We start from the raw sequence: 14,912 nt of genomic DNA, 5'->3' as shown, positions 1-14,912 counted from the left end.
AGCATGGCCTTGGGTCTCACCCAGGGCCTATGGTGAGAACTGCCTGGGTACCACTGATGTTTATTTAAAACCCAAGGATTCTTTAGTCAGCAGGTAATAAACCCTGCCAGAACTGGGTCATTTCCATCAAGGCAGTGGGTTCCCTTCTGGCCCAAGGTAGGTCTAGCAATGTCAACTAGTAGCTACAACCTGCAATGTGGGCCTCAAAACTGGTACCCTATTTTACTGTAGCTGAACTGCAATCCATGTTGTAAGTAAGACAAAGTCTTCTTTACTCTCTCCTCTCTTCTCCTCAAGCAGAAAGAAAGAGTTTCTCCTGGAGCTGTCAGCACCTGGGGTTAGGGGAGGGATAACACAAGCACTCCCTTGGCTGCCCTAACTGGTATCTCATTAGGTCATATGCACTCCAAGTCCGCTGGCTCCAAGCCCATCACAGCACCAGAACTTGACCAGAAATTACAGTCCTTGTGGCCTAGGCTGCCTTTCAAGTTTATTTAGGATCACAGAGTACTTTAGCTTGTGGCGGGGCTAGCTAGAACTCAGGTTCTGCTGGGATTGATGATGCCCACCTGGCTGGGGCTGGTCTAAATGCTCCCTGGATAGGCACCTTCAGATTCTACCATTTGGTGTTTTCCAGTGTGACGGGGCAGCACTGAGTTCCAGTGCAAAGTCTCACAATCACTGTGTTCTCTCTCTCCTAAGCACAGAGATTTTATCTCTGTGCCATGTAACCACTGCTGGGGGGGATAGGGGAGGGGTGGTGTCAGCAATTCAAGACTATCTTTCCTAACCTCCTCAGGGCCTCTTTCTGTGATATGATGTTAAAACTAGGTCCTGTGATTGCTTGCCTGATTTTTGGTTCATATGAAGGTGCTTTGTTGGATGGATAATTGTTCAATTTGATATTCCTGTGGAGGTGACAATCACTGGAGGCTTCTATTTTGCCGCTTTCTTCTACATTCCAGTTGGTTAATTGGTAGCTTTTTATTACTGGTTCAATTTCAGAACTTGATATTGGTCTGTTTAGACTTTCAGCTTCTTCATGATTGAATTTTGGGAGGTTGGGCACACTGTATTTTGAATAAGATATTCAGGGATAATGCTAATACTTACTAATTTTTCTTGTCTTGCATAGTAAGGCAAAAAGTGGAGAAACATTAAGTAGTAAGACCCTCTGGTTATAGCCTTGCTCTATTGGGATATAAATCAGTTCATTCTATCTATTCGAAGTCTGTAGAGTAGAAGAAATAATAAATTCTGGTAATATTGCTGTATTACATTTGCACCTATCTAATTTCCCAGTGTTTCTGTGAGAAATCTTTACTTCATGAATGAAGAAATGGTAGCCTAGAGAGATTAGGTACTTTTCTCAGATCCATGACAATAATAAAGCTCTTATATTAAGGTTTTCTGATTAAAAATTCAGGATTCTTTCTTTTAGGATATGCTGTGTCTTATTCCAGTTATACCCGTAAAAATCTACAGGGGCACATACATTCTATGAAATAATAGTCTCTGAAACACATTTTTCCGTAATCTCAGCAATATATTTTTGTGACAGAAAAATGTTTGGCATATTCATATGCATTTTCTTTTGGTATTTTCTCATTATCCATATCCCATTGAATAAGTTAATTCTGTAATTTTTCTGGCAAGGTAAAAGTAGATGTTGCATTCCAGATATTTCTCTTGTTTTCTGGTTTTTGTTTCCAAAGACCATAGTTCATTTAAGACAATAGAGTTTAATGGAAGAGACCATCCAGAGCCTGTAGAATTTCCAAAGGCTACTGAGAGTGATTTTCCACAGAAAACAAAGTTATTTTTCTTTTTTTTTTTCTTTTTGCTAGAGATATGAAAGAATGATCTGTGTCATGCACCACAGAGACTTACACCTTGTGCCCTGGCAGTGATATTCATATATGGCAGTCATAAAAGGATATGGCCATGGCATACACTAGGAAAAGAACCCTAATATTAAAAACTCAGGACCCAAGGTGTGCCACAAAAATGATGAAATGAATGACAGATTTGAAAGAGCCATATGGGTAGAAAAATGAGGGACTAAATGATAATCATTATGAAAAAATAATGACTGAAGTAGCCCCCCACCCCCAATATCCTAGTGCTGAATAAAATCCAAACCTTACTTAATCCTAAAGGGATCTTCCAAGAATAGCTGTGGTCTGAATTTTATTATAGCTTCAGAGGATATGGGCTTGGAGTTAAAATTAAATAAATTTACAGAAAAACAATAATGCATCATCTTAAAAATTTCTTATAAATCTAGTTTGTGAACTCAATTTATATCTGTTTCATCATTCCTGTTCTTCATTCTTCCTAATAAAGATTTCTCTAGTGTATCTCAGACATTTGTTTATTTCAATGTTTTGTAAAAGTGTAGGTGCATCTCTCAGGAATACATATTTCTAGATTTGTAGCAAATTGGAAGGCATCCGTATTTTTATGGTTATTTATAACCCATTTATATTTTCCAATGACAATTAATATACCTGGTTCTATTTGTGACATATTGTTACCACATTAATATATCTTTTAATTTTGAATTTTTCTTTACTAGTAGAATTTTTAATTTTTTTATTAGAGGTTTGGGTTTACTTTTTGAAATACACAGTACATTATATTTCCACATATTCAAAATTATCTTTACTTTTAAAGGAACATGTAATTTTTTCTTTGTTCGATATTGAGCTTTGATCTGTATCTGGCTATGACTGTGGTGGCCAAAAAGATGTGTTTCTCAATATCAGAGGATATGCAGAGAGTATTGTTGACTAATGCCCCCAGTTGTGGTTCTCAGAAATTCATCATCATGTTTGCAATGAAGCTATATCTCCTGGGGTAGGTGACTGAGGCCAACAGGGATACTAAGGAAGGCCCATTCTTAGGAGCTGTGGGACTTCTCTGACGGGTAATGATTTTGGCTCAAAGACTCCACAATGTACTCTTATATGCTTGTACTGCAGTCTAAGACACTTCATGCCAATCTTCCTTCTTTCCTCTTTCCTTCAAACAGTCAAACCTACACCATGGTCTGATGGTTCTCTCAGCCTCTCCTGGCTCTCTCCCCATTTTACGTCTCACTGGACTTGCTTTCCATAAATCTCTTATACAGCTAATTCCATCTTGGCATCTGCTTATGAGGGGAGCATGCCAACACATCTCCTCCAAAGTAAAAAGACAATTGCCATGCATTATTTTCTCTTAAGAAGCAGAGACAGTGGTTGTAAGAGCTGGAATGGTCCTGAAGATGCATCAGTTAAATTTCTGACTGTAGGGAGCATAATTGACCAATGGTCCCACCTGCCATGCTCTGAACTGTATCACCAATCTGAACTGTATCACTTCCCATGATTTCTAATGACATTGTGATTTTCTTTATATGTCTTAATTTTTAAATATTTCTTCTGTCATTCCAATGGGATTTTAGGAGGATGGAACCAAAGTATTAGTGTCCTTTGGCTCTCTACTTCTTTATGTTCTGTACTGATACCAGTTTATAATAGTAAGCGAGAACCTGTTCAGAGATCCAGGCTCAAACTACTGCCTTTGTGACTCTGGGCTGAGGACTGATTACTTAACTCGACCTGGTATGAAATGCCAAATCAAGTTGTTTCTTATCCCAGACATTAGGGAGGTTCTAAGTAATTTGTTTTTAATTTACATCCAAATTGCTTGATTGTGCACTACTGTTCCAAGCCTCTGTTTCTCTGGTTCTGGAACTTCCTATGTGTTGCATTGGAGAAATCTACCATAATTTTTCAGGCAGTTCCCTTTTTTGCCTGTGCTGAATCTTAGGCTGATGTATCATATTATCACATCTCTTACTCTAAATCCATATGTCTCCAATATTCCTAAAATTCCTGAAGCACTGTGGTTGGTTGAGGTACGTTCCCACTGTGTGTGCATGTATGTTTTATGAAAAACAGATAACAGAGAAAGTCATTATTACATTTATTTCCTTAATTTAAAGATAGTTTAGAGATAGAAGTAATCCTAAGTGGCTCAAATCAAGTGTTTTCTTAAAACTACTTAAATTGAATTTTGGACAAGGGAATACGATCTACAGGATTGGTAAGGATGGGAAGGATGTATGAGTAGTCAACTGTTCTCAAAACATTTAGTTTTTAACCTTTTAATAAATATTACTTCTTTGACTCACATCCAAATTTCCTACATGCATTACATACATTTTAAGGTGATACAATACCTGAAATACTGTAGTAGTTTTTAAATTTTAGCTTTAAGAAATCATTGTATCACAATGTTTGGAAACAATTTTCTTGGTACAAATGCAGCCTAAATTTGTCCCAGTTGAGCTTACTATTTAATGACTTAGATTTCAACTAGATTGACTACATTTAAAAGAATGGCATGTGAAGTATGTAATGATCCATTGGTAAGTTAAAAGTCAAATTAAAGACCTGCAAATCCAGTCATCTGTAACAATGACTTTATTCGCCTCTTAGAAGAACTGGCTAGGAATTCAAACTTACCTAGTTCAGGTTAAAACCTTCTTACAGTAAATGAGAATGTCAGAAAAATGATTGATAATACAGAAGGAAGCTTTAAGAATAAATATATCACATCTGTGTTTTCTCATCAGAAATCAGATACAGGATATACTTTTGTTTTTCACTTGTTTAACAAAGGTTTTCATATGTCAAAAACTAAATGAAACTGTTTATTCATAAAACAAAGGTTTTGGTGAAAATAACTTTCCATTTTAGTAAAAATGGTATGTAATAAGTAGGATAAATGAGGATGCTAATACTTAGTGTGAATTTAATTTTTCTGTTTCTATTTAAATAAATGAGATTATTTCATTTTTATTTAGTCTATTTGTTCTATCTATCTATCTATCTATCATCTATTTATCTATCTATCCATCCATCCTATCTGTCATACGTGAAATTTACTTCACAAGACCAAAACTTCTATTGGTTATTGAAATAAAAGCTAGTATTTATTGAGGGCTTATTACCTGCCAGGCCCTTTCCAAAGTGTTGTATAAATATTATCTGAGTTAACCCTCACAGCCTCTCTACAAGGTAGGGTGTGTCATTGTTTTAATTTCATGATTAAAGAAATAGCATAATTCTTTTTTTTGAGACGGAGTTTCACTCTGTCGCCCAGGCTGGAGTGCAGTGGACGGATCTCAGCTCACTGCAAGCTCCGCCTCCCGAATTTAGGCCATTCTCCTGTCTCAGCCTCCCAAGTAACTGGGACTACAGGCGCCTGCCACCTCACCTGGCTAGTTTTTTGTATTTTTTTAGTAAAGACGGGGTTTCACCGGGTTAGCCAGGATGATCTCGATCTCCTGACCTCGTGATCTGCCCATCTTGACCTCCCAAAGTGCTGGGATTACAGGCTTGAGTCACCGTGCCTGGCCAGAAGCATAACTCTTTTGTTGATGTTCCCAAAACTAGCAAATGTTTGAGTATTAGAATCAGACAGTTACACTGCTAAGATCTTTGGTTCAGAAATATTTATTTTGCTTGGATTTTGGAATACAAAGGTCAAACTATATTGTCTCTATCCTCAACAAATATCCAATCTGTTTCAATAGAAGACGATTGTTATAAAGGAGATGATAAACTGGGTGAATAGAAGTATGAGCAGGAAAGTCTGCCTAGAGCAGTCCAGGAAGGTAGAATTTCAGCTGAATCTTCTAGAATGAGTGAGAATTTTGCAATTGCTAAAGCAGGAGTTTGTACTGAGGTCGAAGAAATAGCAGGTGAAACTCTAACTCTTCTGAGAGTGCTGTGTATCTGAGAAAGAAAAGTAATAGATATTAAGGTTTGTAAGCAGAATGGCTTCAAAATGTAAGTCTTGAAGTTTTGACAGATCTTTTTCCTTTTCTCTCTCTCAATTTTCTTTCTCTCTCTCTGTCTCTCTCTCTCTCTACCTAAGAAAAGGTATGATCTAGTCTCCTAAGTTCCTAAGAAATAACACCTGCATTTTTTCTACTGTTGACAGTTTGACATTTTTTTTTTTTTCCATTTCTGTTCAGCAAAATAATTTGATCTTTATTGGACAGCTCTAACGGTTTAGAGTCCAGATTCTGTTCAGCAGACTGGCTGCAGTTTTCTACCATTTTCACTTATTTCCATTCTTAAGAACACAATTACAAATAAATGGTGACAGCTCAGGTTATCTCTGACACTGATGTGTGGAGAAATATGATAGCAACCTGGCAGGCCTAAGCAGTTAAAACTGTGAATCACCTCAGGTAAGGAAGGTCCGATTTCAATTGATATAAGTAATGCACAATAACATTTTCAGTGAACGACTAAAGAAGTTTTGCCCTGGGACAAAGCTAAACTATATTGTCAACAGATTATCTTTCCAGAGTTTCTTTGTCTTCTTTATAGTTGTAAGAAAATGTAAGACTAAAAAAAGGACTGATATACGTAAGTTTCTTATTTAGAAAAGCTCACAGTTGCGTAGCCTTAGTAATTAGAAAAATCATGAAACTATTGTGTGTATGCACTTTATCTCCAACTACATCCAAATAAATAAGATGTTCATGAACAATTAAAATGATTTGTTTTCTAGTACAAAATAAAAATATTATGAAAAAAAATCCATACAGTGTGGAAGAAAAGAAGCTAAACAACATTTCTTATTGTCTTCTCTTCAGGGAAAATTTTGTTAACGCTTGTTATTTCTTTTTAATTTCTTTATGCACGATAATTAATGTTAATACTGCCATATTTCTTTGACTCTATAATAAATGGATTTATAGAATTACAATATGAATACATAGAATTACAGAATTTTGATTATCACATTGACTGACAGAACTCTATATAAGTCTGCTTTGAATATCTCCTTAGTCACCATCAAATATGTTGAATTTTTCCCATTAACCATCAAATTCTGATCCCACTGTGGTTTCTTGTGGTTAAATATCAAATGATGTCTCATGTTTTGATATGTAGCAAATATACATCTAGGCCCATTAGCATTTGGGGGCTATGAGAAATTTTTAGAAAGCTAATGTAGACTGATTATCAGTTGGGATCTCCCTGCCACCTCAGAGGTGAGAGGTGAGACTGACCCTCCATTTCAGACCCTTTAGTAGTCTGCAGCCCTCTTGGGCATTTAAGTGAATCCCCCAGGTCTTACATACTTCAGTAAAGAATATAAGTCACTCGCTTTAAGCCTGTGGATCTGATAATTTGCTTCGGGTTAGGTGTTATCTCACCTGCCCAAACAGGGTACTCAGGTTACTGTCACTATTGACTCAGGCCTGAAATTTATCCTTGTTTCATGGTTTACATAAAGTAAATGTACAAACTAACAAACAAGCAAAACTCCCACTCAAGCCACTTGCCTGCTTAAGATTAGGTGGGGTGTATGTGTCAGCATGAGTTTGAGGTATGATATTCTTACAATGTAACCAACTTTAAAATTTCTGTCTTGGAAGGTCTTTAGCCTCTCTACCGGTAGGAATTTTTCACTGGCCATCTCACATCATGCATCACTGCTGCCTCACACTGGTTTGCTAATTTATTTCTCCTTTGTCATGTTTCTACTTTTCTTCATTGTTCCTTTTTCTGTATTGCCCTGAGTAACGCCAACTTATTCTCATTTTTGCAGGGAAATAAATTAATGTCTTTTCATCCCCTAATTTCAAAATATTGCATATCCAGACTCATTAAAAAGCTCATCAGAAGAATGATGCCTTTTATTAATTCTTAGATTGCACACCATAAATAGCAAACTATTTTTTTCAGTAATACTAGTTTTTTAAACAGGTTCTCATTTTTTTTCATAAAATATTGGCAAAGCCAAATACCTAGATCTAGCAATTAGAAAATCAGTAATTGCAACTTTTCTTCTTTTTCTTGTTTCTTCTTTTTTTATCTTTGTCTTATTTTTAGTTTTCTTAAATAATTGTGTAAAGATATTTATATTTTAATTCATTTTAATATCTTTTGAAATTTGGAGTTTTGAAATACAATTTAGATAAAATCACATGGATTTCTTAAAAACTGTAACCATTGCTAACTAGTGTATCACATGATATGAAACATTGTATATGGTATAGTATTTATTTCATATGAATTTTATTCTTATGGATGAACTGGTTTAAAGTGTGCTAAAGTCAGAATGTACAAATTTTAGATTCAGAGGCAAATTGGGAACTAGCAGAAATGTGAAATTATTTCAGCTATGATAAAGACAGCCAAAGTTAGCATACGTTGGATGATCATCAGGCCTCTGCGTTTCCTCAGAATTCCATTATTTTGTAATATATCATGCAGAACATTGTATTTATTCACCAACAGCTTGTGCTATATGAATGTTTAGTTTCTTCATTTAGAAACACAATAAACAAGTCTTGGGCTTCTAAAAATATGAGATACAATAGAGAATTCAGAGAAGTTCAAGTGGGTTCAGTATGGCTAGAGTGTATAATTGGAGTAGCAATATGGCAAGTCAAAATTGAAGATATGGGCAGGATCCAGATGACAGAATATCCAGGTCGTAGAGTGGAGAGGTAATTATAAACTTGATTGGAGTGTGTGATCTATTCTATAGACAATGAGATGTAGAAAAGTTTAAGTTGAAAGCCATATAGTCATCTTTGTGTTTTATATTTGCTGGTAACAATATGATACTGTTTCTCAAGCACAGTATTTGGAAGTTGATATGGTTTGGCTGTGTCTCCACCCAAATCTCATCTTGAATTGTAGTTCCCGTAACCCCGTGTGTCACGGGACGGACCTGATGGGAGGTAATTTAATCACGGGGTGGTTACCCTCATTCTGTTCTCTTGATAGTGAGTTCTCACGAGATCTGATGATTTTACCAGGGCCTTTTCCTCCTTTTGCTCATTCTTCTCCTTCCTGCTTCCAGGTGAAGGACATGTTTGCTTCCCCTTCCACCACGATTGTCAGTTTCCTGAGGTCTCCCAAGCCATGCTGAACTGTGAGTCAATTACACTTCTTTCTTTTATAAATTATCCAGTCTCAGATATGTCTTTATTAACAGTGTGAGAATGGAGTAATACAGAGGTGTACTTTATTAATAATGCTACTCATTTGTTTCCTAATTTGCTTTAATAGAGAAAAGCAGTTTCCTTGGCCTGGAATTGTACAAAACCCATGGCTTATATTTTCATGGCTTGGCCTATTGAAAGTGACCTCTATTGAGATACTATTAATAGTTATAGCTACGAATAAATTAGTTTAATACTTTGTCTGCAACCTTTTCTTCTTGGTTTCATTAAAACCTGGTTGTGCATTTGTGAATATCTTCCATTATATTTCCCAGAAGAAAAACAGATTGAGAATGACTAATGGAAAGAATGTGGAAAGAGGCAAATGAGAATACCAGTTGGAGATGATCTCACTCATCTTCATGAAAGGTGATGTGAACTTAGGCAATATTTTTGTAAATGAGAAGAGGACAAGGATATGGAAAGGTTAAGTGGTAAAATTAATAGAGTATGCTCATCAATAGGATGTGGGAAATGAGGAAGAGAGAGTTAAATACTAATAACCTTTTGTGTATGACTCATTATATATCAATATTTATAAAAATTCAATTTCAGGGTTAGATTTTGGTAGAAGACTGCGTGGAGTGGGGTGGGCAAAAGTTAGTGTAAATATTCTTTTTCTTAAAATAACTATTGAATACTAGGCTTAGCACTTGGGTGACTAAACAGTATGTACAACAAACTCCTATGACATGCATTTACTTATATAATAAACCTACATGTATACCCCTGGACCTAAAATAAAAGTTAAAATTCTTGTTCAGAACCCTTGACTACTTGTTTGAAATTTATGTTAGATTTTCACTAGAAAAGGTAATTTCATCTTTACAATGTATAATACCAAAGACAAAGTGATGTCTGTGGTAATATAAAAGATAATTGCAACAAAATAAGAATAGCCTCCAACTAACCCATGCTGCTCAGTGACAGCTGGAAAGACTTTGGCCTATTCCTTCATTCATCCTTCATTAATTCTTAATTCCTACCACCATTGTGTTTGTTAAGGAATGAGACTTTTACATCTATCTTAAGGAAGTAGATGAGAAAACTTACGATTAACTACTTAGCTAATACACTCAAAGTCACATCTTAGAGGTGGTAAAGAGGGCATTTGATCTAACTCTGCCAAAAACCCAGGCTCTTTTTTGTATGCAGCACTACCTTGTAGTTTATACCATACTGTTTAAAAATGCTTTCATAGGTTCACTTATCCATCAAGGCAAGCATTAAACATTTAAACATATCAGGCATGGGTCATAAAAAGGCTTTGTTGCTACCATTAAGGAAATCATAGTATATGGGAATATGGACAATATGTGGAATACATGACAAATTACTGTAGTAGATATAGTTGCGTGTGTGTGTGCACACGTGCGCACGTGAGTGTGTGCACGTAGGAGTGATCAATTCTGCCTGGAGATTCATTCTTTACTTCCTGGAAGAGATGAGGTTACAACTGACGCTAAATGAAAGAGTGTTTACAAGTTGACCAAGGGGGTCTAAGGGGAAAGGCAAAGTACTTTCAAAGAAAAGGTAGCATTATCTTGCCTAGCTCTCTTCTTTTTTCACTCTTCTTTTTTTTCTTGCCTTCCTCCTCCCCTTCCCCCAGGCTCTTGTATATGCTTTGTTTTTTAATTTCCCTTCTCTAGTCTCTCTAGGCCTTTCTCTAGACTTCTGAAAATTCATAGGTATCTTTGTACAAATTATTAAGAAGATGTCAATTCCATGGGCATGCAAGATGCAGGAAATTAGTCAGCAAACCAATCAAAAGCTTATTTCCAGTCCCTACTTTCCAGGAGCCCTGGAAAGGATACACCATGTGTCACCTGATGAGATGGCTTTAGCCTCTCTCTAAGTGCAAGTTTCTTTTGCTCCTTTAATATCTTGGTATATCTTTCTTTTCTTCTTTCTATTCTTTTTATTTCTCATTTTTCTCTTCATCTCTTCTTATCTTTACTTCTATTCTGTTATGAATAATACGAAACAGGTAGACAGTTTTAGATTTTTATTTACTTCCTAAAAATAAATGAAAGTGCAATTCTTTTGTTCAACACACAAAATCCACATAAGTAAATTTGCTTTTGTACATGTTCCTGGAAAAAAAAAGTATCTTACAATGATTTTTCTATAGAAAAAGTACTTTCCCTCTTTGTACCTACTGACACTACTAGAATGGCTAGTTTTCTGCCTGACAGCAAATGTGCCGTCATTTATTATAAGCCATAGAAGATCTGCAAGCAATGGCGTTGAGTCAGTGGAAAGGCTTTCCTTCAGATTGCTAGAGTCATCAAGGTGAAACTTGTACTGCTTGTCAACTAGACTCTGAGATAACATTTTGTAAGTCAAGGCAGCAATGAAATACATTACAGCAAAAGTCAGAAATGATCTAGGTAGGGATTTTTAAGCAGCTTGGACCTAGAATGGGAATGATGAGAAATCAGTAATCTGGTAGTAATCAGCAGAAACAGAACAGTGTCTCTGTAAGTGTTCTACAAAAGGGCAAATTGAAATGATCAAGCAATACTTATTTTATCAGTAAAAAAGTCTACATGAAATTCTGAACATGAGGCAATTATTAAAATGTTGAGAAAGAGGACTTCTGGGTTCTGGTCCAGTATGTACGAAGCTTGTAAGTTGCTACTGTGGCCTAACAAGTGAAGAACTGAATAAACTAAAAAGCAACAACTTCCCTTAGATCAGTAAGAGAAGTACAGTCACAGGGCAAGCCACTGATTCAAAAACTGGAGAGACTGCAAGCAAATACAGAGAATCCCAACTTAGAAAAGCAGAAACTCATGAGCTGAAACCTTCACAGGAACCAATTTTGAGGTAGGGAAACCTAAACTGTAATTAAACACTTTTTGGAGGTTCAATGTGGACAAGTCTGAGAAAAAAATTCCAGGGGGACCCAGTCATTAGGGACCCTCACATTTTTGTGACTTTTACCTTCTGGAGTTCTCCCAGGTCCTCACAGTGAGTATTAGAGAAAAATCCCCTTGTGCTTTGGCAGGGTGAGGAGAAAAAAATTTTTGAAATATGTCAGAGCATTCTGTTTTTCTTAACAAAATTTGTACTTAGGAGAAACTATTCAACCAAAGCCCAACCTGTTGGAGTTCTATCACAGCCTTACTTGGTGGAAGGATAATATCCTACTCCAGCCACCTATAAACTTCCACATGGGAGAAGGGAAATACTTCATCCAGCCTACTCTAACTGTCTCATCCCACCTATTAGGTGTAAAAAACCTGTGAAGAGTATGTGCTGTTCATAGTCCAGAGGCACAAACTAACAAGAAGACTCAGACTTAATCATAGGGCTATAGAATGATTCCCGTATGTCTGACCACCACATTATTAAAGGCCTATTTACTGCAGTTTCTTTTACTCAATATATTATATCTGGCTATTGAAAAAAATTAGAAGATATATTAAAAGACAAAAAAACAAAGTTTGAAAAGACAGAGCAACATCAGAACCAGAACAAAGAACGTGAAAGAACGTGTCGGCCAATGTAAGCAGACAGATGGAGATTATAAGATGTGATGGTTAATATTGTGTGTCATCTTGATTGGATTGAAGGATGCAAAGTGTTGTTCTTGGGTGTGTTTGTGAGGTGTTGACAAAGGAGATTAACATTTGAGTCAGTGGACTGGGAGAGGCAGACCCACCCTCAATCTGGGTGGGCACATCTAATCAGCTGCCAGTGCAGCTAGAATAAAACAGGCAGAAGTTGGAAAAACTTGACTGACAGAGTTTTCTATCCTTCTTTCTCCCATGCTGGATGCTTCAAGCCCTTGAATATCAGACTCCAAGTTCTTCAGCTTTTGGACTCTTGGACTTACACCAGTGGTTTTCCAGGGGCTCTTGGGCCTTTGGCCACAGTCTGTAGGCTGCACTGTCGGCTTCCCTACTTTTGAGGTTTGGGGACTCAGACTGGCTTCCTTGCTCCTCAGCTTGCAGATGGCCTATTTTGGGATTTCACTTTTATTGTGTGAGTCAATATTCTTTAATAAACTCCCCTTCATCTCCATCTCCTATTAGTTCTATCCTGGAGAACCCTAATATATAAGGAAATATGCTGTAGTAGAAATAAAGAATACCTTTGATAGGCTTATCAGTAGCTGGATATTGCTGGAAAAACACTTTCTGAGTTTGAGGATATCTCAATAGAAACCTCCAAACCTGAAAAGCCAACAGGAAAAATACTGGAGAAAAACAAACAAGCAAGCAAACAAACAAACAAAAAAAGAATATCCAAAAACTGGAAAAAATGCATTTGACAAAATTCAATACTCATTCATGATTAAAAAAACATTTAGTAAACTAGGAATAGAAGGGAACTTCTTCAGCTTTCTAAAGAATATCTACAAAAATTCTGCAGCTAACATTATGCTTAATAGAAACCTGAAGCTGGCCGGGCACGGTGGCTCAAGCCTGTAATCCCAGCACTTTGGGAGGCCGAGACGGGCGGATCACAAGGTCAGGAGATCGAGACCATCCTGGCGAACACGGTGAAACCCCGTCTCTACTAAAAAAAAAAATACAAAAACTAGCCGGGTGAGATGGCTGGCGCCTGTAGTCCCAGCTACTCGGGAGGCTGAGGCAGGAGAATGGTGTAAACCCGGGAGGTGGAGCTTGCAGTGAGCTGAGATCCGGCCACTGCACTCCAGCCTGGGCGACAGAGCGAGATTCCATCTCAAAAAAAAAAAAAAAAAAAGAAAAGAAACCTGAAGCTTTCTCAAGAAGCTCAGAAACAAGGCATGAATGGCCCCTCTCACCACTGCTCTTCAACAGTGTACTGGATGTCTTAGCTAGTACAATATACAAAATTAAAATAAAAGATATATTGATTGGGAAGGAAGAAATAAAACTCTTTTCAAAATGACATGATTATCCATGTAGAAAGCCCCCTAAAATTGTCAGATAAACGCCTGGAACTGAGAAATAATTATAGTAAGCTTGAAAATACAAAGTCACTGTACACAAGTCAATTGCTTTTCTGCATATCGGCAATAAGACAGTGGAATTTGGAATGAAACACACAATATCATTTATATTAGCCTCTCCCAAAATGAAACATTAGATATAAATCTAACCAAATATGTATGACGTCTATATGAGAAAAATAAAACAAACTGGTGAAATAAATGGAGAGATATTACATGTTCATGGAATGGAAGGCTCAATTTTATCAAGATTTCAGTTAATTCCAATTTTATTTCTAGATTCAATGCAATCCCATTCAAAATCCCAGTGAGTTATTTTATGTATATTGACAAACTGATTCTAAAGTTTGATATAAAAAGGCAAAGGCCACAGAATAGTGAACACAATTATGTAGGAGAAGAAAAAAGTTGGAGGACTGACAGCATAGGACTTTTACGATAAAGGTACGATAAAGGATCAAGGCAGTGTGATATTGGTGAAAGAATACACAAATAGAACAATGGAACAGAACAGAGAGCCCAGAAACAGGCCCAGATCAATATAACCAGCTGATCTTTGACAAAGGAGCAAAGGCCTTACAAGGGGGCAAGGACAGTTTTTTCGACAAATTGTTTTGGAATAATCGGACATGCACTCCCTGCCCGAAATGAATCTAGATAGAGACCTTACACTCCTGACGAAACTTACTCAAAATGGATCACAGACCTAAATGTAAAACAAAACTAAAACAAAAAAACTTAGAATATAATATTGGGGAAATCTAGATGATTTGGGTTTGACTATACCCTCCTAGTTACAACACCAAAAGCATAATCAATGAAAGAAAAAATAACCTGAATATCATTAAAATTAAAAAAAAAATCTGTGCTGGGAAATACACTGTCAAGAGAATGAAAAGACAAGCCACAGACTGGGGGAAAATATTTGCAAAAGATATA

Source organism: Piliocolobus tephrosceles, chromosome 11 (assembly GCF_002776525.5).
Source record: "Piliocolobus tephrosceles isolate RC106 chromosome 11, ASM277652v3, whole genome shotgun sequence".
NCBI classification, from domain to species: Eukaryota; Metazoa; Chordata; class Mammalia; order Primates; family Cercopithecidae; genus Piliocolobus; species Piliocolobus tephrosceles.
The sequence above is the reverse complement of the archived record's forward strand: the minus strand, read 5'-3'. Positions refer to the sequence as shown.